General features: G+C 33.9%; 1 protein-coding gene across 3 annotated transcripts in view; it reads left to right on the forward strand.

Annotated features, from left to right (window-relative positions):
* The window catches only part of LOC135136434 (nuclear receptor-binding protein homolog), a 105,376-nt gene that overhangs the window by 58,844 nt on the left and 24,410 nt on the right, over positions 1–22,122 (forward strand). Inside the window, exon 1 of one of the 3 annotated variants that reach the window (XM_064065695.1) lies at positions 10,224–10,303. The exons of the other annotated variants lie outside the window; for them this stretch is intronic. The gene's annotated coding sequence lies outside the window, so the exon portion shown is untranslated. Of the gene's footprint in view, positions 1–10,223; positions 10,304–22,122 lie in introns of those variants that run through there. 3 annotated transcript variants of the gene reach the window in all.

Raw genomic sequence — 22,122 nt, forward strand, 5'->3', positions numbered from 1 at the left:
ATGGCGCTTTGGCGTGACATTTGATTTTTACTTCCCGAGCGTAAGCAAAGGAAGTATTGTAATCGAGTCCGTCGGCCGACTCTCTACTTTTACGTTTTCTCGATCTTTCATGACCCCTAGAAGACGAAGAAATAGGTCTCCCATTTCCGTCTGTCTGTCCGTCCGTCTGTCCGTCTGCCGTCCCGGATTTTTATTAGACAGATAATCTCCGAAAGTACTCGACCGATTGTTGTGAAATTTTGTACTTATATTAAGAATATCATGTAGATGGTAAAACGCTAACCAAAATTTGTTTAATCATCCCCACCACTAATGCGATGACGTCACCTCAAAATTGTACATAGTAAATGGGTTTTCAATTGTATAAAATAACATAGTCCTACACATGTAGTTTACAACTCTGAATCGACTTTTCACCCGAAACGTCCAGATTTTTGGAAAAAAAATCAAAATTATAAAACAACATTTTGAAATTTAATTTTTAATCTGCTAACCAGAATGCTTTGAAATGTTGCAGATGTTTTAAGGCTATAAAGAGCATCATAAATCTTTAGTCAAAAAATATTTGCTTATCCACTCCAAAAACTTGATGACGTCAGCTCAAAAGTTTGCCGAATAAATCATATCTAAAATGTACAAAATATGATGAGCCTGTACTTGTCATTTATCACTCCATTCATATTTTTTGGATTTGCATATACAGGGTGATTCAAGAAAATAAATGAAAGCGTAAATTTATTTTACTGATTTACTCAGGAACTACAAAACCGAATGCTTCGAAATCTTGAAGATATTTTAAAATTATCATAAGCATGGTAAATTTTTGATCAAAACGTATTTGGTCGTCCCCCCTAAAAAATTTATGACGTCACCACAAAATTTTGCTGAATAAATCCTATCTAAAATGTACAAAATATGGTGAGTCTCTTCTTGTGATTTATCATTCCATTCAAATTTTTTTCGATTTGCATATACAGGGTGACTCAAAAAAATTAATGAATGCGTAAATTTATTTTATTGATTTAATCAGGAACTACAAAACCGAATGCTTTGAAATCTTGCAGATGTTTTAAGGTTATAAAGAGCATAATAAATTTTTAGTCAAAATATATTTGGTTATCTTCTACAAAAAACTGATGACGTCAGCTCAAAAGTTTGCCGAATAAATCGTATCTAAAATGTACAAAATATGATGAGTGTGTACTTGTGATTTATCATTCCATTCATATTTTTGGATTTGCATATGCAGGGTGACTCAAAAAAATTAATGAAGGCGTGAATTTATTTTATCGATTTAATCAGGAATTACAAAACCGAATGCTTTGAAATCTTGGGAATATTTTAAAGTTATTATAAGCATGGTAAACTTTTGTTCAAAATGTATTTGTTCATCCCTCCTAAAAAAATTGATGACGTCACCCTTAAATTTTGCTGAATAAATCCTATCTAAAATGCAAAAAATATGATGAGTTTGTACTTGTGATTTATCATTCCATTCATATTTTTTAGATTGTCTTAAGAGGTGGTTCAAAAAAATTAATGAAGTCAATTTATTTTATTGATTAAATTAAAGGCAACACTTATTATTAGTATTACACCCCAACCAACCCAATTTGGTAGACACAAAATTTGTTAAAGGAAAAACTCGGTTGAAACATAAGGGTAGCACGCTTATTTACATCGACTTTAACATTACAGACCTGCATTTGTTTTATGCGCTCACTTGGTTCCGCGAATGTGAAATAGACATGTTTATAATCAACCAATTGTGAATTTCACCGTCAAGAATTAAAATAAAACCCAATGTTTTATATAATAAGCGGAAGTCGAAGCAATAAAACCGATGGTCGTTTTGTTTACAGTTTCTCTGTTTGACTCTCACGTATGCTGTTACGCCTGTCATCTTAAATTAAGAATGTTTATACATACACGATTTTCAGTTGGCTCTGATACGTATACGTGAGTAAATTGTTTCGTTATTTTATTGATTATTACAAATTAATATTCAAAACGACCCAATTCATTTTCCCGAAAATTTGAGAATATAATAATTTTTATTCTTAGTATTACACTACATCTATCCCAACTGATATACGTGTCCTTGCAAAAATGTTGATGACGTCATCGCAATTTTTTATTAAATTCCCACAAAAAAAATGTAATGAGAAAAAAAACACAATAGGCATGCAGTCGTCAAGTTTCCGGCAGCGAGGGAAGTACTGTCTAAACTCTTTAGACCAATTTGTTTTTTTTTTTAGTTATAAGTTAAGTTATTTAAAAATTATTTATATTTCTTTTCCTATGTAATTGGAGTTTTCCGTTAATAAACCATTACATTACAATTTTTCAGTTGGCGATCGGGCGAAACGAACGCAAATTGTTTTCACTTTTAATCAAGCGATTATTCAGACGCCTGCAATGTGTGAGTCATGGTTATGTATGCAGGGAACGGTTCAGATCTTTCCACGTATTTTTTTTAATTTATAAACTTAATTAGGTCGTATCTCTCGCTAATCGTGGATTTTCGAGAAGTTCGCGCTAATAAAGTCCGAGTGTTTATTATTAATTAGCTGAAATTGTGCGGTTTTTTTCGAAGGCGGGCGGACGAATAGTAGGTCATCTTTTATACTCGGTTGCTCGTTTAAATTAATTGCAACGGCCGATCTTCGCTGCAAATGTTAGGTCGTGCAAGAGATAATTGGCTGCATTGCAAGTCTGCGGTGCGAAGATTGACTTTTTACGGTGGAGCGAAAGAGAAAGAAAGCGATAAGAAATTGGCGAATTTATGCCGACTTTCGGAACTGGTTGCGCTCGAAAAATGCCGTTTTCGGCGTATTCGCCGTTTTCGCGAAAAAATCATACCAGTTTGATTGCGGCAGGTTTGACTTTTAACGCAGAACTTTCAGATGTGTAGCCACCTGATGATATTCCATAAAACCAGCGAAAATTGGTGTATGTTGAGAATATTCCATAAATTGTTATCTTCCGTCGATAAGCATCAAATCGATACACATTTTGCGAAAGTTCAAGCACCCCTGCTTTTATCTCGTCTTATAAATGACACATATATACCTTGATCTGTCTGCGTTCATCAATCTTTTTTATCAGAGTTAATAAATACCTCGCATGATCCCGCTTTTACGCCAATAGGATGCGCCATTAATCACTTTCCAGAACGGATTTGGCAGTATCAGTCCGATTTCGAGTTTAATCTTTTTTAACATTTTTTGCGTCCGCTTTATGAATGGACCGTTTTGAAAAATATTGCGCCCGTTGAAAATAAAACAGACTCATTTTTTAAAATTAAGCAGCGACGGAAGCGAATGTCGTTTGCACGTCTCGTCTAAAAATAGTCCGATTTCGCTTTTCCATCGGTCATAAAGCCGAAGAGTAATGAAGTTATGAAAAATAACGACTTGGTACGACTTTTAAAACCCATAAAAACTGGGAATAAAGTCGAAGCATGATCTCCAATTAAACGCCGACTCAATTCGGGTTCATAATTCAATTGGATTTATAACATTGGAAGATAAAATTGTGTCAAAATTTTCGTATCTGACGAAAAAAATGCGATGGTTTTGACGCGACGCTTTTATCTCGATTCTCGAAAATTTCGAGTGGTAAATACCGCAGGCGCCAACAGCTGTAAACAAGAATAACGCACGAGTGTGTCAGTCGTGTTCCAGAACTAAGTATTTTCACGAGAAACCCATTACGTCATTATTACCAATTCGGTATCAAAGTTCGTACAATACGCTCGAAATCGTAATAAAGTTCCACACATCACAATTTTCGAATTGATTTGTAATTTTCGATTTTTATAATTTGGAACAATCGCGTTTGTGTTCGTGCCGGTTGAATGTTGCGAAATTAAAACCGCTACAAATTAAAAATTCGATTAATCATCGGTGTTTTTTCTGTCGAATCGTTAAAAGGAACGGTACTCGATTAGCGCGTCCCACGAAAATTCTTTGTTTGTTTAACTGCGCTTTACTATTTGCATAACACGCTTTCGGCCGGTGTCGTTGTGCTTCCGTTTCGCGCAAATTGGATTCGCGCGCGACCAAAAAAAGAGTCAATTTTGCGAAGGCGCGCATTATTTCGGATGCAGCTAACGTGGCGCACGTTGTCGGAGCTGTCACTCTCCTTTTCGGTTGGCACGTGATGGCTTTTTTGTTTGTGGACAATTTAGTTTTATGGGCTATTACTTACAAGTAACGTAAATATTATTCGGTGTGGAGCCGGCGCGTAAGCGGGGAAATTTTCATTTTCTGGATTGGCAAACGCGCAATGGAGGTAAAAATAGAGATTGTTATATATCGGAATATTGTTGAATGTACGTGTGTCAAAAAGACTACCTCTGAAACGCATTTTCATGAAAAATGTTGAATGAAATTCCTTTTGGATTTATTAGGGGATGCAATAAAAACGTTGAAGTCGGGGTAACTTTGATATGAAATGTCTTGTGCTTCGCATGATGTGATCCAAAAGTTAATTAAAGTTTGATATTTTTACTACTCTTCGGTTGGAAATTCTGTACTGTGAATGCCATAATCTGCCGTTATGAGGTTAAGATTCATTAGCGCTTCTGTCATAAATGTCACACGACGTACGTTTTGACCATTAAACGTGTACAGCAAGAGCGGAATTACCAACTGAAGTTGTTACTGTAAATAAAATACTTGATTTGTTTCGTGGACTCAAATTGCGTCTTTTGGCATTGTTCATTTGAGTAAATCAATCGTCTAAAATTTTAATCTGAACAGCTGCTAATTAAAAAGTAGATCTTGGTAAAAAATTGTTTGCTTGTTTGTGTGTTGTATATAAGAATTGCTACAAAAAACGGAAATTTTTTTTGGAAATTTTTGACTTTTGGATCTATAAACAATTAACGTATTAAATTAATTAGTTTGAGTTTCGGTTTTATAAAAGTCTACTGTTGTTGAAAGTGCCGGAAAAAATTGGATTTTAAAATTTTTACTTCCCGAGCGTAAGTATAGTAGTCGAGTCCATCGGACGAATTGCCATTTTTATGTTTTTTCGACGTTTCATAACCCCGACAGTACCAAAAAAGAAGTCACGTTTCCGACTGTCTGTCTGTCTTTTTATAAGACACGTAATCTCCGAAACTGCTGGACGGATTGTTCCCAAATTTTGTATGTATTTTCTCGAAAATGTGAGAATACGCACGTCTTTATATTATAATGATACAATAAGAATTATAATCAGAACATTTTGTCGATTGTGGTTTAATTCATAATTTTAGTCCTCTGTTTTGAGAAGACCAAGTCATTCGAATCGAACTAATTTCTATGTGACATTCTTTCGATGCATAAACATAAATAAACACTTGAGCTTCAGATTGCTATTACCTAGTGCTGAAGGACAAGCGGTGTTATTTATGCCTCAGGTTTTCACTTTGCAGCGGTTATCACAAAATGAAAATCGTGAAATCAAGTTTTATAATTCAATTATACTTATAGCCTTCGACCAATTTTTTATTGATCAAATTAAGATCTCGATTTTGTATAAAATGTGAGAATGCCCAGGTCTTTATTTAATTACGATTAATTGTATTGAAAACATTTCATTCCATTGTGGCTCAATTAATAATTTTACTCTTCTAATTCACTCAAATTAAACAAATTTCTACGTGACATTCTTACGATGTATGAACATAACGACGTTACGCTCGCTTCGCTCGCTCCACACGCTAGCCTGTTGTCATCTTCTAGAGTTAAGTAATTGGTGTATATGACGCGTCGCGAGCTTCGCTCGCTCCGCGTCACTAGAGTCAAGCATAAACTACATCGTGTGGGCAAATGACATATCCTCTAAAAAAATAGAGGGCGGGTGGGGGGGGGGTCTAGCACTTGCTATGATAAAACTGATTCTTGCAAATCACATAGCTTCCAAGAAAATAAAGGGCGGGTGGGTGGGGCTAGTACTTACCTAGATAAGACGGAACAATATTAAAAGAGTAGTCAGTGAAATAAAGAGGAGGCGGGTGGGCGGGGCTACTGTTTCCTTATAAGACTCTGTAGAAAAAACTTAGTCTGACTTATTTTATCTGCTGTAAAATGAAAATTGAATTATATTTTGGCAAGAGGTGTCTCAGTAATTATCAGAAAAGAAAAAAGAATGTTTTGAGGACCATATACTAAAATTATTTTCAACTATACAGAGTGTTCTATTTTCAAGGCGAACTACACAACTTGGTTTTCTTCGGATCTCAGATTCTATTAGTTTCCAGTACCACTCAGAATATAATTTGCCCCGTCCACCCACCCACCTCCGTTTCAGTGATTGGTTTTATGTAATCTAAATGAAAGATCTATCTTATACTGAACAGGAATAAAGTTAGTCGTTAGAGTAAGAAGAACGCAAGTAGGCGGGGCTAGCACTTGATAAGATAAGACTGATGTTGGTAAATGACATATCCTCTAAAAAAAATAGAGGGCGGGTGGGCGGGGCTAGCACTTGCTATGATAAAACTGAATTTGGCAAATCACGTAGCTTCCAAGAAAATAAAGGGCGGGTGGGTGGGGCTAGTACTTACCTAGATAAGACGGAACAATATTAAAAGAGCAGTCAGTGAAATGAAGACGAGGCGGGTGGGCGGGGCTACTGTTTCCTTATAAGACTCTGTAAAAAAAACTTGGTCTGACTTATTTTATCTGCTGTAAAATGAAAATTGAATAATATTTTGGCAAGAGGGTGTCTCAGTAATTATCAGAAAGAAAAAAAAGACTGTTTTGAGGACCATATACTAAAATTATTTTCAACTATACAGAGTGTTCTATTTTCAAGGTGAACCACACAACTTGGTTTTTTTCGGATCTCAGATTCTATTACTTTCCACTACCACTCAAATACTGGCCAAGATTTTCTGGCCGAAACTGTACATGCTAATTTCTTGTAGAGAAAAAAATAACGAATTTGCAATTAAATTCCGCTCCTTTGGATCTCAACGACTAAAAAAAATCATCACAATTGAGATAGGGTGGGTGGGGGGGGGGCTTATATTTTGCCTTTTTTTTTCTTAATATACGTAGTCAACTTTACACAACAAGAAACTTAAAACATGGTTAAAATGGTACATTAAATGCAAAATACTCAATTTTTTACAAAAAATTAAAAACATGTTTTTGAGTATCGTGTTCAAAGAATATAATGTATATTAAGAAAAAACGGCAAAATATAATTTTTGCTGTATATAACATGTCGCGAGCTTCGCTCGCTCCACATAAATCAAATGCTCTTAAAATCTGCTGCTTGTTGTCGCTTTGAATGTTTTAAAACTTCAGGGTTAGACAAAACTCGCATTAAATCATTTTTTAATGTATTTTAGTTTTTCAGTATTTCATGATACAAAAATTATTTCGGGTGGTGGACATTGCTTTCCTCGCACTAGTACAATATAAATAAAATGTGATGTTGCGACTTCTACTTTTTACTTGATAACACCTGTAAATTAAATAAATCGAGGCAGATTCATATATTAAATATTGTGTTACGAGAATCGATAATTAAAATCGGCGTGGGTAAAACGCAACAATTTATTTCTTAGTAACTCAAATTTATAGCGACTATGTACAAAATAATTCCGGCGCGACTTGACTATATTCTCTCTTCACTGAACTTGACTCGTTGGCCAAAAATGGCCTCTATTTAAACCCATACTTCCTTTCTAGATGTTGCGCGATCGAGGTTTTTCTAGAGTATCCGTCGCGACTTCCGCTTCCAGGCTTTTCTTTAGCGAACACCGCCCGACCGCCGTCACCGACGATGAGTCACTGTCATTGGCGTGCATACTTAGAACCCATGTGCGTCGTGTCGGCTATGGGTTTGTTTCGTAACAATATTAAAAACAAATTTATTAGCATTTAGTATGCAAAATTTTTAGGTGACGTCATCAAAATGTTGGTGGGAATAATCAAACCAATTTTGAACTATATTTAAAAACGCCGTATATTTTCATAATTTGAAAAGAAAATAAAGAAAAATCAAGAACAATTTCAATCGAGACAATCCTGGTGATTTTTTTGTTTTTTTCAAACTTCATTAGAAGATGCGACGAAGAAATCGCAGAATACATTGTTGCAAAAACAAGCACCTGCAATATCTCATTAAGCAATATTTATATGGCATGTGATAGGACATCAAGAACAAACAAACAACTTTATGGTCTAATGTAGAAATATTATTTTGTTTTGCGCAAATATAATCTTTAAGGTGTTTATTTTGAACGTAATTGTAGCTTGATTGTAATCGAAACTTACAATTTACATTTGTCTTAGTAATTCAAAGGTTGATTGCTGTAATTTGGCCACGTTTTTATAGTAGTGAAAAATACGTGTATGTCTTAACAGAATTTTTTTTTTTGAAATCCTGACTTGACCTGGTCTTCTTAATTTGATCCGGCCTGGCTTGACTTTACCTGACTTGAGACTTGACTTTACCTAATTCGACTTGACTTGACCTGACTTTACGTTACCTGACTTGACTTGGCCTGACCTGACCTGATCTGCTTTACCTGACTTGACTTCACCTGACTTGACTTCCCCTGACCTGACTTTCCCGTCTTGACTTTACCTGATTTGACTTCGCATGATTTGACTTTACCTGATTTGACTTCATCTGACTTGACTTTACCTGATTTGACCTCGCCTGATTTGACTTCATTTGACCTGACATTACATGACTTTAATTAATTGTACCTGACCTGACCTAACCTAATATATGACCTGACTTAAATCGACTTGAACTGACTTGACCTGACTTGTTATAATTGACTTGAACTGACTTGTTCTAATTGATTCGACCTGACGTGCTTTAAGCTGATTTAATTCTACCTAATCTGGCTTGATCTGACGTGCTCTAACTTGACTTAACCTGATCTGATTTAAATCGACCTGAGTTGATCTGACTTGCTTTAAACCTGACCTGACTTCCGGAAATTAATGCTGTTGTTGGTGTGCTACGGGTGCAGGTTTTTCGGTCTGGTTTGATTTTCTTTATCCTGGAGGCGTGATAAGTTGGAAACCAATTTATTTATAACCGAGACACTTCGGATTTTTTTTTATAAATCGTGTAACTTCTAATAATTCGTTTTACGTGCGTTTTTATTAATAACTTCTCCATCTGGCGGTCCCATTTGGCAGCCCCACATTTTTTAAAGTGACGCCTGCACGCGACCTTCCCTACGCTAGTCCGGAACGTCCGTCCATCACGAGTCCGCCTCTCCTCGTCGCGATTTAAAAGAACAAGTTAGACATGTGTCTGAATAATTAGTATTTTCAATAGCGAACATTTTCGGCGTAAAGTGAGACTAATTTTGTTTTGAAAGAAGCACGCTGTGCCAAATTGCAAACTTGGAGGACGTTTCGATTGGATAGAGCTCGGAATAATTATCATCACTCATAAACACACTTAAACAAATAAAAATACATTCAGCTGCGACGGAAAAAATTCACGTCGTGGAAGCGCTTCCATAGAGGGCCCGCGAACCAAAATAGCCCTTTAAGTGTGCGCTTCCTGCTCGCGATACAACAAAGGCCGCGGCCAATTACGGCCAATTCCGTGAGCAAAATGGGGCCCGAAGCTTTTTCGCTCCACTCATTAGTCGAAATTAATTGGGAGCGCGTGTCCAGACTGCAAACCGAAACGAACCGATCGGCTTCCTATTTTTAAACGAAGGCGACGAAATCGCCCTAAGCACGGTCCTGCGGAGGCTCTTCGCGCCTTTACGAGCTTGGCAGGCGAGTGAAAGTTTTATTTACTGGGTGGCGCCCACTCGATCAAAAATACGCCGAGTGCGAAAATGGCCGGAATGCACGTTTTTTGACGCAAGCCGTAACGTAAACACCGTTTTTGCGTATTATTAATGCGGTCATAATGAATGAATGCCAGGATTGCGCTGGTTTTTCGCGAAAAGAGACTTAATTGGGTCGGGTTGTGATAAGTGAATGGGTTTCTTTAAATAATGCGGTGCGCAGTTGAGGCTTACGTTGTTTACTACGGGTTATTGCGCGCTTGGGATTTGATAAAGGCAATAAATGAAATTATAACTGAATTTTTATCGCGGATTCGAATAAAACGTTTCGTAAACATTGATTATGGGCGGGCGCGGGACTGACGTAATTGGGCGATTTTTAACGGTGGGTCGTTAAAGTGCGATTTTTCGAAAACAAACTTATTTTCAAGTGAAAATATAGAGGAATGCTCACGTGGCGCTAAAAATATTGGGGCGATTTATGATTTTGTAGCGTAAACAAATACGGAGAGGAGAAATTCGAAATTAGTAACTTTTTTTTTGTGTATAACGAGTCGCGAGCTTCGCTCGCTCCTCGTGCCGCTCATTTTATTTTAAATAACTGAACTGAACTGGAAATTTTGAAAAAAAAAACAAATCCCGCTTCTTTGAAATATATGTTATAAAAATTTTTTTTTGAATTTTTCAATTTTTAAATTTTGCAATTTTTCTATTTGAGTTCCTCGAGTCTTCAGTTTTTTAATTTTGCAGTTTTTCTATTTGCAATTTTTCAATTCGGTTTAAAAAAAAAATGCAGTGAAAATAAATTCTTTACTTTTCAATTTTTCGGTTTAAAATTTCATATTTCATGTCTTCAAATTTTCGATTTTTCAATGTTCCGATTTTATAATATTTTTTTTCAATTTCAATTTTTTCAGTTTATCATTTTTATAGTTTTTCGATTTTCCAACTTTTGGATGTTTCAATTTTTAGATTTTGTAATTAATTTCACGAGTTTTCAATTTTTCGATCCTGCAGTTTTTCATGTCGTGAAGTTTTTGATTCGCCATTTTTCGTTTCGGTTTTTTATTTCCTTTATTATGATTATATGTAATTTAAAAAAAATATTTTTCATTTATTGGATTTTAGGACGTTTTCATTTAATCGATTTTGCAATTTTTCCATTCAAATTTTCGTGTCTTCAAATTTTCGATTTGCACTTTTTCCTTTTGGTTTTTTATTTTCGTTATTTTTACTAATTTTCTAATTTTCAATGTTCCGATTTTATACTTTTTTGTTTTTTCATTTTAAATTTTTTTCAGTTTTTCATTCTTTTCGTTTCTTCAATTTTACGATATGCAACACTTCGAGTTTTCATAGTTTTCATTTTTTTAGTTTTTCGATTTTCCAACTTTCGGATTTTTGTGATTAATTTCAGGAGTTTTAACTTTTCAATTTTTCGATCTTGCAGTCTTTCATGTCTTCATTTTTAGATTCCCAATTTTTCGTTTCGGTTTTTTATTTAATTTATAATGATTATAATGTTAAAAAAAGTAACTTTTTTCATTTATTGGATTTTAGAACGTTTGATTTATTCGATTTTTCAATTTTTCATTTTCTTATTTCCTCAATTTTTCGATTTAAAATTTCTTGAATTTCCAGTCTTTCATAACTTCAAATTTTCGTTTTGCAATTTTTCCTTTCGGTTTTTTATTTTCGTTATTTTTTAAATTTTCGATTTTTCAATGCTCCGATTTTATGATTTTTTTTTTCAATTTCAATTTTTTCAGTTTTTCATTTTTATAGTTTTTCGATTTTCCAACTTTTGGATGTTTCAATTTTTAGATGTTGTAATTAATTTCAGGAGTTTTAATTCTTCAATTTTTCAATCTTGCAGTTTTTCATGTCTTGAATTTTTAAATTCGCAATTTTTCGTTTCTGTTTTTTATTTAATTTGTTATGATTATAATGTTAAAAAAGGTTACTTTAAATTTTCTTATTTCCCCAATTATTCGATTTAAAATTTCTTGAATTCCCAGTTTTTCATGACTTCGAATTTTCGTTTTGCAATTTTTCCTTTCGGTTTTTTATTTTCGTTATTTTTAAAATTTTCGATTTTTCAATGCTCCGATTTTATAATTTTTTATTTTTTCATTTTCAATATTTTCAATTTTTCATTTTCTCTCAAGCTTAACTGCAAAAATACTTATTTCTTTACAAGAACTTAAAACCATGTTTTTGAATATCGTATTGTTCTAAGAATACTACATATATTAAAAAAAAAAGTAAAATGTATATACCGCCCACCCACCCCATCTCAACTGTGATGATTTTTTTTATTCTCAGAAACTTAAAACACGTTTACTTTACACAATTTTATGTTGGCGTCATCAAGAACACTTTGGATTGTAGTACTTGTTAAGATAAGACTGATTATGGCAAATCACATACCCCCATAAAAATTGAGGGCGGGTGGGCGGGGCTAGTATTTGTTAAAATAAGACTGAATAATATTAAAAGTAATCAGTGAAATGACGAGGGGGTGGGTGGGCGGGGCTATTGCTTGCTTATAAAAGATTCTACAGAAAAAAGTTAAACTTAGCCCCGCCCACCCACCCTCTCTTCATTCCAGTGATTACTCTTAATATTGTTTTATACTGACTTCAGTAAATGACTGAACAATATTAAGAGTAATTACTGGAATGACGAGGGGGTGGGTGGGCGGGCCTATTGCTTGCGTATAAAAGATTCTACAGAAAAAAGTTAAACTTGGCCCCGCCCACCCACCCTCTCTTCATTCCAGTGATTATCCCTTAATATTGTTTTAGACTGACTTCGGTAAATGACTGAACAATACTAAGAGTAATTACTGAATTGACGAGGGGGTGGGTGGGCGGGGCTATGGCTTGCTTATTATAGATTCTACAAAAAAAGTTAAACTTGGCCCCGCCCACCCACCCTCTCTTCATTCCAATGATTATGCCTTAATATTGTTTTAGACTGATTTCGGTAAATGACTGAACAATATTAAAAGTAATCAGTGGAATGACGAGGGGGTGGGTGGGCGGGGCTATTGCTTGCTTCTAAAAGATTCTACAAAAAAAGTTAAACTTAGCCCCGCCCACCCATCCTCTCTTCATTCCAGTGATTATCTCTTAATATTGTTTTATACTGACTTCGGTAAATGACTGAACAATATTAAGAGTAATTACTGAAATGACGAGGGGGTGGGTGGGCGGGGCTATTGCTTGCTTGTAAAAGATTCTACAAAAAAAAGTTAAACTTAGCCCCGCCCACCCACCCTCTCTTCATTCCAGTGATTATCCCTTAATATTGTTTTAGACTGATTTCGATAAATGACTGAACAATATTAAAGGTAATCACTGAAATGAAGAGGGGGTGGGTGGGCGGGGCCATTGCTTCTTTATAAAAGATTCTGTGGGAAAAAGTTAAACTTAGCCCCGCCCACCCACCCTCTCTTCATTCCAGTGATTATCCCTTGACATTGTTTTAGACTGATTTCGGTAAATGACTGGACAATATTAAGGGTGATCACTGGAATGAAGAGGGGGTGGGTGGGCGGGGCCATTGCTTCTTTATAAAAGATTCTGTGGGAAAAAGTTAAACTTAGCCCCGCCCACCCACCCTCTCTTCATTCTAGTGATTACTCTTAATATTGTTTTAGATTGACTTCGGTAAATGACTGAGCAGTATTAAGAGTAATCACTGGAATGACGAGGGGGTGGGTGGGCGGGGCTATGGCTTGCTTATAAGATTGTACAGAATAAAAGTTAAATTTATCATGCTTGTCGTAATTTTAAAACATCTGCAAGATTACAAAGCATTCGGTTTTGCAGATTCAAAATGAATTAATTTCAAAATGTTATATAATTTTGATTTTTTTCCAAAAATCTTGACGTTTCTGGTAAAAACTCGATACGGAGTCGTAAACTACATGTGTAGGACTATGTTATTTTATACAATTTAAGACCCATTTACTTACTGTCTAATAAAAATCGGGACGGCAGACAGACAGACGGAAACGGAGACCTATTTCTTCGTACTCCAGGGGTCGCTTACGCTCGGGAAGTAAAAGAGTCGACTTTCGCAAGATTTTTGGCCAATTGATGACGTCATCAAATTTTTGGAACGGATGACAAATGAATTACAATTGTTAGATATACTGACAATTGTTTGAAACCCTACGGTCCGTTGTACCTGCGCGCACATGCAGATAACTGCGACTGCGACCAATCGATCTATCGGCCATTTTCGTTCGGGTTATGGTTGTTGACGTTGGCGGTTACCTTTCAGCACGCTTTCTCTTATATTTCAAGCTTCAATATCGACAAGTAAGATTTAAATCGGGGGTAAACTGTGAACATACGCGGTTTCAACTAAAAAATAATAATAATAATATTAAACGAAGCCGTATTTTTTCAAGCTGACGCGCTAGCACCGGTATTAATACGGAAAGTAAACTACGTGTGGGCGAATAATAACACTAATAATTCCGCTCGCTTTCGACTAAAGGCGTAATTTGCATCCGAGGCTGGAAGCAGCGAAACCGAAATGTCACTCGCAAAGGGGTTCGAAAAGAATGGAAGCAGTGTTTTTGCGAAAGGAAAACATCAAAGGAGTCGTTATTTTAATAACAGCAAAAAATCTTTCCGGGTCAGCACTTCACAACTCGAGCTTGCAGATTGTCTTCTCGGTGAATTCTGGCTCTTGACGGATACTACGTGTGAATCCACTACGATTACACCGGTCGTCGTTTTCGTCGGAGTTCAACCCATCGCGGAAACAGAATAAAGCGGCGTGATTGTTGGTCCTGTCACGTGTAAAATCCATCCCATACGAAATCGATGACCCAAACGCTATCTGTCGTACTTTTCTACCGCGGAAAAAATGTTAATGTCACCTCAGCTATTTCTAGAATGTCCATTAAATTGAAATTAAACCGAAAACGTCTCCCATCGTGCCTTCTTTGGTTTAGTAAACATTGCCATTACAAACACATGAATCAGACTCACATCGTCGACGTGTAAATGAATCGAAAAAGGCGTCGCTTTTATCACTGGTTGCACTTAGTCGTGGTGTGTGCGCATTGAACCATAGTATCGAACTAACCCAGCCCGTATTAATAGAACGGTTGATAAGATAAACAAATGAGTGAAAACCCTAGGTCGTTACTTTATGGAGCGTCCGAAAATAGACCCATTATCACACTTTTTACTTCCCGAGCGTAAGCAAAGGAAGTATTGTAATCGAGTCCGTCGGCCGACTCTCTACTTTTACGTTTTCTCGATCTTTCATGACCCCTAGAAGACGAAGAAATAGGTCTCCCATTTCCGTCTGTCTGTCCGTCCGTCTGTCCGTCTGTTGTCCCGGATTTTTATTAGACAGATAATCTCCGAAAGTACTCGACCGATTTTTGTGAAATTTTGTACTTATATTAAGAATATCATGTAGATGGTAAAACGCTAACCAAAATTTGTCTAATCATCCCCACCACTAATGCGATGACGTCACTTCAAAATTGTACATAGTAAATGGGTTTTCAATTGTATAAAATAACATAGTCCTACACATGTAGTTTACAACTCTGAATCGACTTTTCACCCGAAACGTCCAGATTTTTGGAAAAAAAATCAAAATTATAAAACAACATTTTGAAATTTAATTTTTAATCTGCTAACCAGAATGCTTTGAAATGTTGCAGATGTTTTAAGGCTATAAAGAGCATAATAAATGTTTACTCAAAATATATTTGCTTATCCCCTCCAAAAACTTGATGACGTCAGCTCGAAAATTTGCCGAATAAATCATATCTAAAATGTACAAAATATGATCAGTCTGTACTTGTGATCTATCACTCCATTCATATTTTTTGGATTTGCATATACAGGGTGATTCAAGAAAATAAATGAAAGCGTAAATTTATTTTACTGATTTACTCAGGAACTACAAAACCGAATGCTTCGAAATCTTGAAGATATTTTAAAATTATCATAAGCATGGTAAATTTTTGATCAAAATGTATTTGGTCGTCCCCCCTAAAAAATTTATGACGTCACCACAAAATTTTGCTGAATAAATTCTATCTAAAATGTACAAAATATGGTGAGTCTCTTCTTGTGATTTATCATTCCATTCAAATTTTTTCGATTTGCATATACAGGGTGACTCAAAAAAATTAATGAATGCGTAAATTAATTTTATTGATTTAATCAGGAACTACAAAACCGAATGCTTTGAAATCTTGCAGATGTTTTAAGGTTATAAAGAGCATAATAAATTTTTAGTCAAAATATATTTGGTTATCTTCTACAAAAAACTGATGACGTCAGCTCAAAAGTTTGCCGAATAAATCGTATCTAAAATGTACAAAATATGACGAGTTTGTACTTGTGATTTATCATTCCATTCATATTTTTGGATTTGCATATGCAGGGTGACTCAAAAAAATTAATGAAGGCGTGAATTTATTTTATCGATTTAATCAGGAATTACAAAACCGAATGCTTTGAAATTTTGGGAATATTTTAATGTTATTATAAGCATGGTAAACTTTTGTTCAAAATGTATTTGTTCATCCCTCCTAAAAAAATTGATGACGTCACCCTTAAATTTTGCTGAATAAATCCTATCTAAAATGCAAAAAATATGAAGAGTTTGTACTTGTGATTTATCATTCCATTAATATTTTTTAGATTTTCTTAAGAGGTGGTTCAAAAAAATTAATGAAGTCAATTTATTTTATTGATTAAATTAAAGGCAACACTTATTATTAGTATTACACCCCAACCAACCCAATTTGGTAGACACAAAATTTGTTAAAGGAAAAACTCGGTTGAAACATAAGGGTAGCACGCTTATTTACATCGACTTTAACATTACAGACGTGCATTTGTTTTATGCGTTCACTTGGTTCCGCGAATGTGAAATAGACATGTTTATAATCAACCAATTGTGAATTTCACCGTCAAGAATTAAAATAAAACCCAATGTTTTATATAATAAGCGGAAGTCGAAGCAATAAAACCGATGGTCGTTTTGTTTACAGTTTCTCTGTTTGACTTTCACGTATGCTGTTACGCTTGTCATCTTAAATTAAGAATTTTTATACATAAACGATTTTCAGTTGCCGTATACGCGAGTAAATTGTTTCGTTATTTTATTGATTATAAGAAATCAATATTCAAAACGACCCAATTCATTTTCCCGAAAATTTGGGAATACAATAATTTTATTCTTAGTATTACACTACATCTATCCCAACTGATATACGTGTCCTTGCAAAAATGTTGATGACGTCATCGCAATTTTTTTAAAATTCCCACTACAAAAATGTAATGAGAAAAAAACACAATAGCCATGCAGTCGTCAAGTTTCCGACAGCGAGGGAAGTACTGTCTAAACTCTTTAGACCAATTTTTTTTTTCTCGGAACAACAATATCGAAGGACGACAACGACGACGACAACAAAAGACCTAAAAATACCCCGCGAACTGATACAGAAATTAACGCCATGGTAGATACATTCATAACCGATTTGGCCCTCGGCCAACCTATGTAGACGACGTCGACGCCCATCCGAAAATCACGACAGGTGTAACCTTGAAACCTGCGGCCTTTACATTGGATAAAAATAAGGTTCAACCTTCTCCCTAATTACGCTCGAAAAAACGCGAGCGACTTGTAGTGATTCCTCGTCTACACGTGTTCCGGGGCTTCCCTATTTAACCCGACGCCGGATTATCCCGCAAAAATCTTTACTTTGTTGATTCGTTCGCGATTTTGTCAGACGAATTACGATCTCAGCTGCGGCTCGCTGCGCAATTCGGTTCTTTGTGGCGTTCGATTTTTTTTTTTTTTTTGGCTCATCCGCGATTTGCCGATTTTATTATGAGATGCGTTAATTCCACCTGGCGCCAGACAACTGTCAAAAAACACATCGATAAGATTAAACGCGGCACTAGGTCCTGCAAGGTCGCCGCAAACAATTGTTTACGCTCGGGATTATTTTAGTAATTCAATTATCTTTCACGGAATCAAAACAGATCGTCGCGTTTTGCGCTAGAATTTTGCGACGAATTAGAAAACACGAATTAATGATGAATCTGATAAAAACGACTGGCTTTATGCGCCGCTGACTTTCTACAGATTAGCATCTTATCGTGTTTCACGAATCGATTTCTCGTACTTGTCTTGCTAAACAGTCACTATTTTTATCTCGGGGGTTTCGTAATTGAAAATCTAGGTAATTGGTATTTTGATATCTGTATTGTTACGATCGCACGAAATTAAATGTCACATCCCACTGAAAAAAAGATTATCGAGCGAAGTTCGTACTGCTACGTCTGGAATAAATGTTCGTTCTTCAAGTCGCATCTTATCAACAGTTGCTAATTAGCGTCGTATCAACACGAAAAAGAAACGATCTACAAGAAGTAAGGACGAATCGTGGGCGGACTAATCAGATTAATGCAAACGATCAATTACAGTCAAGTTTACCCATTATCAGTGTATAATTTTTAAATACCGTCCCCCATGTGTCAAAAAGGAGTTCGTAGGTTTGTTTTGTAACGTTAAAGTGTGGGAAAGACGCATGACCTTCGTCACACGACAGCAGCGACAACATTTACAGAAACCTCGCCTCTGGTTTGTCCATTCGAAACATCAAAAAAATCAAAAATCGAAACCTTAAAAAATCGTAAAACCGAAACATTGAAAAATCGAAATATCGAACTGACAATCGAAAAATGAAACATCAGAAAATCAAAAAAATATAAAATTCAAAAATCGAAAAGTTAAAAATTGAACAATTTATAAATTGAGAAATTGACAATCAAAATATCGAAAAATCCAAATCTCGATAAATCGAGAAATCAAAAAACTTAAAAATTCGAAAAATTGAAAAATTGAGAAATTGGAAGATCCAAAGAACGAGAAATCGACAAACAAAAAGTTAAAAGTTGAAAAATTGGAAAAGCGGAAAAATCAAAAAACAAAAAATGTAAAACTGGAAAAACTGAGAATCGGAAATAGGCCAAATTAAAAAACTGAAAAAATGATCAATCCAAAACCTGCATAATCAAATCTCGATATATCTGGAATGAAAAATTAATAAATCGAAAAATTGAAAAATCAAAAACCTGAAAAATCGAAAAATTAAAGAATTGAAGAACAGGAAAATCGAAACACTCGAAGGTCAAGAAATGGCAAAATCAAAACATCGATTAACTGAAAAATCGAAAGATTGAGAGTTTATAAAAGTCAAATTTGAAAAATTAAAAAATCGAAAATTTGACAAAATGACAATTGAAAAACAGAAAATCTAAAACCGGTAAGTCGAAAAATCAAAAGATTAAGAAATCGAAAAAGTAAAAAAATCGACACATCGAAAAATCCAGGAATCAAAAATCGAAAAGTCGAAGAGTCGAAATATTGAAAAATCCCAAAACTGAAATATCGAAAAACTGAAAAATGAAAGAAAAACTAAAAATGGGAAACTAAATCGCGAAATCAAAACATTGAAAAATCGAATAATTTAAAACGACAATTGAAACCAGAAAATCTAAAACCGGGAAGTCAAAAAATCGAAAGATTAAGCAATCGAAAAATTGAAAAATCGAAAAAGTAGAAAAATCGACACATCGAAAAATCCAGAAGCCAAAAATCGAAATGTGGAAGAATCAAAATATTGAAAAATCCCAAAACTGAAAAATGAAAGAAAAACTGAAATATCCAAAAACTGAGAACCTAAAAAGTCGAAAAATTGAAACCTTATAAGAATTAAAAAATAAAAAATCAAAAATTTGAAAAATCGAAAAATTAAGGAATTGAAGAACACGAATATTGAAACTCTCCAAAGTCAAGAAATGGGAAAATCATCGATTAATTGAAAAATCGAAAAATCGACAGTTTATAAATGTCAAATTTGAAAAATTGAAAAATCGAAAATTTGAAAAAACGATAATTGGAAAACAGAAAATCCAAAACCGGGAAGTCGAAAAATCGAAAAGTCGAAGAGTCGAAATATTGAAAAATCCCAAAACTGAAATATCGAAAAACTGAAAAATGAAAGAAAAACTAAAAATGGGAAACTAAATCGGGAAATCAAAACATTGAAAAATCGAATAATTTAAAACGACAATTGAAAACAGAAAATCTAAAACCGGGAAGTCGAAAAATCGAAAGATTAAGCAATCGAAAAAGTAAAAAAATTGACACATTGAAAAATCCAGAAGCCAAAAATCGAAATGTGGAAGAATCAAAATATTGAAAAATCCCAAAACCGAAAAATGAAAGAAAAACTGAAATATCCAAAAACTGAGAACCTAAAAAGTCGAAAAATTGAAACCTTATAAGAATTAAAAAATAAAAAATTTGAAAAATCGAAAAATTAAAGAATTGAAGAACACGAATATCGAAACTCTCCAAAGTCAAGAAATGGGAAAATCATCGATTAATTGAAAAATCGAAAAATCGACAGTTTATAAATCTCAAATTTGAAAAATTGAAAAATCGAAAATTTGAAAAAACGATAGTTGGAAAACAGAAAATCCAAAACCGGGAAGTCGAAAAATCGATTGATTCATAAATCAAAATATTTGAAAAATTCGAAAACTTGAAAAATTGAAATATCGAAGAACTGAAATGAAAAACCGAGAAATCAAAAAATCTAAAATTTTAAATATTGGATAATTCAAATATCAAAATACTGAAAAATCTAAAATTTAAAAATCAAAAAATTGAAAAAAAGACAGTTGAAAAACAGAAAAATCTAAAACCGGGAAGTCGAAAAATCGAAAGATTAAGAAATCGAAACATTTGAAAAATTGAAATATGGAAGAGCTGAAATGAAAAAACGAGAAATCGAAAAATCTAAAATTTAAAATACGAAAAAGTAAAAAAATCGACACATCGAAAAATCCAGGAGTCAAAAATCGAAAAGTCGAAGAATCGAAATATTGAAAAATCCCAAAACTGAAATATCGATAAACTGAAAAACGAAAGAAAAACTAAAAATGGGAAATTAAATCGGGAAATCAAAACATTGAAAAATCGAATAATTTAAAACGACAATTGGAAACAGAAAATCTAAAACCGGGAAGTCGAAAAATCGAAAGATTAAGCAATCGAAAAAGTAGAAAAATCGACACATCGAAAAATCCAGAAGCCAAAAATCGAAATTTGGAAGAATCAAAATATTGAAAAATCTCAAAACTGAAATATGAAAGAAACACTCAAAAATTAAAGAATTGAACAGGAAAATCCAAACACTCGAAGGTCAAGAAATCAAAACATCGATTAATTGAAAAATCGAAAAAATGAGTTTATAAAAGTCAAATTTGAAAAATTAAAAAATCGAAAATTTGACAAAATGACAATTGTAAAACAGAAAATCTAAAACCGGGAAGTCAAAAAATCAAAAGATTATGAAATCGAAACATTTGAAAAATTCGAAAACTTGAAAAATTGAATATGGAAGAACTGAAATTAAAAATCGAGAAATCGAAAAATCTAATCTTTTAAAATTTAAAAAATCTAAAATTTAAAAATCGAAATGTCGAAGAATCAAAATATTGAAAAATCCCAAAACTGAAATATCGAAAAACTGAAAAATGAAAGAAAAACTGAAAAATGGAAAACCTGAAAAATCCGAAAACTGAAATATCCAAAAACCGAGAACCTAGAAAGTCGGAAAATTGAGCAATAGAAAAATCTAAAAAGTGAAGTCGAAATATTGAAACCTTAAAAATAAAAAAAAATTAAATATCAAAAACCTGAAAAATCAAAAAATTAAAGAATTGAAGAACAGGAATATCGAAACCCTCGAAAGTCAAGAAATGGGAAAATCAGAACATCGATTAATTGAAAAATCGAAAAATTGACAGTTTATAAATGTCAAATTTGAAAAATTGAAAAGTCGTAAATTTGAAAAAACGACAATTGAAAAACAAAAATCTAAAACCGGGAAGTAGAAAAATCGATTGATTAAGAAATCAAAACATTTGAAAAATTCGAAAACTTGAAAAACTGAAATATCGAAGAACTGAAATGAAAACTCTAGAAATCGGAAAATCTAAAATTTTAAATATTGAAAGAAATATCAAAAAACTGAAAAATCTAAAACCAGGAAGTTGAAAAATTGAAATATGGAAGAATTGAAATAAAAAATCGAGAAATGGATAAATCTAAAATTTTAAAAATTGAAAAATTAAAATACCAAAAAATTGAGAAATCTAAAATTTAACAATCGAAAAAGTAAAAAGTCGACACAACGAAAAATCCAGAAGTCAAATATAGAAAAGTCGAAGAACAGAAATATTGAAAAATCCCAAAACTGAAATATCAAAAAA

This window comes from Zophobas morio, unplaced genomic scaffold (genome assembly GCF_036711695.1).
Source record: "Zophobas morio isolate AGI-343-1 ecotype UQ-CSIRO unplaced genomic scaffold, CSIRO_AGI_Zmor_V1 ptg000026l, whole genome shotgun sequence".
In the NCBI taxonomy this organism is placed as follows: domain Eukaryota; kingdom Metazoa; phylum Arthropoda; class Insecta; order Coleoptera; family Tenebrionidae; genus Zophobas; species Zophobas morio.